The sequence below is a fragment of the Capra hircus genome, chromosome 14 (assembly GCF_001704415.2).
Source record: "Capra hircus breed San Clemente chromosome 14, ASM170441v1, whole genome shotgun sequence".
Taxonomy (NCBI): domain Eukaryota; kingdom Metazoa; phylum Chordata; class Mammalia; order Artiodactyla; family Bovidae; genus Capra; species Capra hircus.
Window position 1 is genome coordinate 8090967 of NC_030821.1, and position 4139 is coordinate 8095105.

At 40.1% G+C, this 4139-nt stretch overlaps 1 pseudogene; it reads right to left on the reverse strand.

Annotated features, from left to right (window-relative positions):
• LOC102169776 lies at positions 3060-3843 on the reverse strand (annotated as a pseudogene).

Genomic DNA, 4139 nt, shown 5'->3' on the forward strand with positions numbered 1-4139 from the left:
AGTCTGGCTAATGGTTTGTCAATTTTATTTATCCTTTCAAAGAACCAGCTTTTGGCTTTGTTGATTTTTGCTATGGTCTCTTTTGTTTCTTTTGCATTTATTTCTGCCCTAATTTTTAAGATTTCTTTCCTTCTACTAATTCTGGGGTTCTGCAATTCTTCCTTTTCTAGTTGCTTTAGGTGTAGAGTTAGGTTATTTATTTGACTTTTTTTCTTGTTTCTTGAGGTATGCCTGTATTGCTATGAACTTTCCTCTTAGCACTGCTTTTATAGTGTCCCACAGGTTTTGGGTTGTTGTGTTTTCATTTTCATTAGTTTCTATGCATATTTTGATTTCTTTTTTGATTTCTTCTGTGATTTGTTGGTTATTCAGAAGTGTGTTGTTCAACCTCCATATGTTGGAATTTTTAATAGTTTTTCTCCTGTAATTGAGATCTAATCTTAATGCATTATGGTCAGAAAAGATGCTTGGAATGATTTCGATTTTTTTGAATTTATCAAGTTTAGATTTATGGCCCAGGATGTGATCTATCCTGGAAAATGTTCCATGAGCACTTGAGAAAAAGGTGAAATTCATTGTTTTGGGGTGAAATGTCCTATAGATATCAATTAGGTCTAATTGATCTAATGTATCATTTAAAGTTTGTGTTTCTTTGTTGATTTTCTGTTTAGTTGATCTGTCCATAGGTGCAAGTGGGGTGTTAAAGTCTCCCACTATTATTGTATTATTGTTGATTTCCCCTTTCATACTTGTTAGCATTTGTCTTACATATTGCGGTGCTCCTATATTGGGTGCATATATATTTATAATTGTTATATCTTCTTCTTGGATTGATCCTTGATCATTATGTAGTGGCCTTCTTTGTCTCTTTTCACAGCCTTTGTTTTAAAGTCTATTTTATCGGATATGAATATTGCCACTCCTGGTTTCTTTTGGTCTCTATTTGCATGGTATATCTTTTTCCAGCCCTTCACTTTCAGTCTGTATGTGTCCCTTGTTTTGAGGTGGGTCTCTTGTAAGCAGCATATAGAGGGGTCTTGTTTTTGTATCCATTTGGCCAGTCTTTGCCTTTTGGTTGGGGCATTCAACCCGTTTACATTTAAGGTAATTATTGATAAGTATGGTCCTGTTACCATTTACTTTCTTGTTTTGGGTTTGGGTTTATACACCCTTTTTGTGTTTCCTGTCTAGAGAATATCCTTTAGAATTTGTTGGAGAGCTAGTTTGGTGGTGCTGAATTCTCTCAGCTTTTGCTTGTCTGTAAAGCTTTTAATTTCTCCTTCATATTTGAATGAGATCCTTGCTGGGTACAGTAATCTGGGCTGTAGGTTATTTTCTTCCGTCACTTTAAGTATGTCTTGCCATTCCCTCCTGGCCTGAAGAGTTTCTATTGAAAGATCAGCTGTTATCCTTATGGGAATCCCCTTGTGTGTTATTTGTTGTTTTTCCCTTGCTGTTTTTAATATTTGTTCTTTGTGTTTGATCTTTGTTAATTTGATGAATATGTGTCTTTGGGTGTTTCACCTTGGGTTTATCCTGTTTGGAACTCTCTGGGTTTCTTGGACTTGGGTGATTATTTCCTTCCCCATTTTAGGGAAGTTTTCAACTATTGTCTCCTCAAGGATTTTCTCATGGTCTTTCTTTTTGTCTTCTTCTTCTGGGACTCCTATAATTCGAATGTTGGAGCGTTTCATATTGTCCTGGAGGTCTCTGAGATTGTCCTCATTTCTTTTAATTCATTTTTCTTATTTCCTCTCTGATTCATTTATTTCTGCCATTCTATCTTCTATTTCACTAATCCTATCTTCTGCCTCCGTTATTCTGCTATTTGTTGCCTCCAGAGTGTTTCTGATCTCATTTATTGCGTTATTCATTATATTTTGACTCTTTTTTATTTCTTCTAGGTCCTTGTTAAACCTTTCTTGCATCTTCTCAATCCTTGTCTCTAGGCTATTTATCTGTGATTCCATTTTGATTTCAAGATTTTGGATCATTTTCACTATCAATATTCAGAATTCTTTCTCAGGTAGATTCCCTACCTCTTCCTCTTTTGTTTGGTTTGGTGGGCAACTCTCCTGTTCCTTTACCTGCTGAGTATTCCTCTGTCTCTTCATCTTGATTATATTGCTGCGTTTGGGGTGGCAATTTTTGTATTCTGGTAATTTGTGGAGTTCTCTTTATTATGGAGCTTCCTCACTGTGGGTGGGGTTGTATCAGTGGCTTGTCTAGGTTTCCTGGTTAGGGAGGCTTGTGTCGGAGTTCTGGTGGGTGGAGCTGGGTTTATTCTCTCTGGAGTGCAGTGGAGTGACCAGTTATGGGTTATGAGACGTCAAAGGTTTTGGAGTAACTTTGAGCTGCCTGTATATTGAAGCTCAGGGCTGTGTTCCTGTGTTGCTGGAGAATTTGTGTGGTATGTCTTGTTCTGGAACTTGTTGGTCCTTGGGTGGAGCTTGGTTTCAGTGTAGGTATGGAGGCATTTGATGAGCTCCTATTGCTTAATGTTCCCTGAAATCAGGAGTTCTCTAATGTTTTCAGGCTTTGGATTTAAGCCTCCTGCTTCTGGTTTTCAGTTTTATTTTTACAGTAGCCTCTAGACTTCTCCATGTATACAGCACCGATGATAAAACATCTAGGTTAAAGATGAAAAATTTCTCCACATTGAGGGACACACAGAGAGGTTCACTGTTTTTGAAGACAATGGTCTGCTTTTCTGGTTGCCTGATGTCCTCTGCCAGCCTACAGAAGTTGTTTTGTGGAGTTTGCTCAGCGTTGAAATGTTCTTTTGAAGAATTTGTAAGGGAGAAAGTGGACTTCCCGTCCTATTCCTCCACCATCTTAGGACCGCCCTCCCAACAGATTCCTTTTAATAGGAAGGAGTTCCTTACACAAAATGTGTTGTGGTCACATAAATCTGTACTATTCAGAACAAAACCAGTTCTGCTGGCAGATATCCATGTTCTTAGGGACATTTAAGTTTTCATTAAACTGGAAAGCAATCAAGTCTTTATGTCTACAATTATACATTTAATAGTTCCGCAAATTTGGCAAAGTTCATGACATCAGGCTGTTTTCACCAGATCGTAGGCAAAAATATGGAAGTCATCATCAAACAATGACTAGACAGATGGTATGGCTCCTACTTGATGAATGACCGTGCTGGTCCTTTCACAGCCATCTTCTTTGGCCTATTCCATTTGTTTGCCTACCAGGCTGTCTGCATCCTCTCCCAGTCCCCTTTCTGCTGGAGGTGAATCATTAGAATCAGACATAATGTGAAGGTTGCATTCTTTATAATCATCTAAGAGCTGGTACAGGTACAAGACAGGATCTTTTTCTAGATGATGGAAAGCCATGTGTTCATTTTAGGGGTGCTTGCTAAGACCATTCCCCTCCACTCATCTTTAGAACCATCCTAAGTCTCAAACATCTGCTCCCCTGCTTTGCCAATCGTGTCGGCTAGGTCTGCAAAACGGATTTGAAATGTTACAAATGTCCTCCCTATCAGACAGGACTTTAAGTGCAGAAACTCATCTTTATTAAGTTCTAGTACCTAAACACAGTCAAATCCATCTCATTTTATAAGATACAAAGAAGGACTGAAAGGCAGCCGGTCCAGAATGGCTCCTTTCTACTGGGTGACGAAGCCATTGACTCTGTCCTCCTATGCTGAATCCTGCAGCCTACACTGTTCCACTGGGGCTGGGAAACAGGTTGGCTACACCCCACACCACTCAGTTGTTTTTTGTGAGATGTCCATTTCTTCACCATACTTGCTGATACTCCCACAGGGCCTGCATCAGCTCTGGACAGCTGGCCAGGGGTCTTCCAAAACGGGGACTTCATTCATCTGCAGTTAAGTGAGTAGCAGAACTGCTGGACTAGGGTGAAAATTCAGTTCAGTACAGTTCAGTCGCTCAGTAGTGTCCGACTCTTTGCGACCCCATGAATCGCAGCACGCCAGGCCTCCCTGTCCATCACCAACTCCCAGAGTTCACTCAGACTCACGTCCATCGAGTCAGTGATGCCATCCAGCCATCTCATCCTCTGTCATCCCCTTCTCCTCCTGCCCCCAATCCCTCCTAGCATCAGAGTCTTTTCCAATGAGTCAACTCTTCGCATGAGGTGGCCAAAGTACAGGA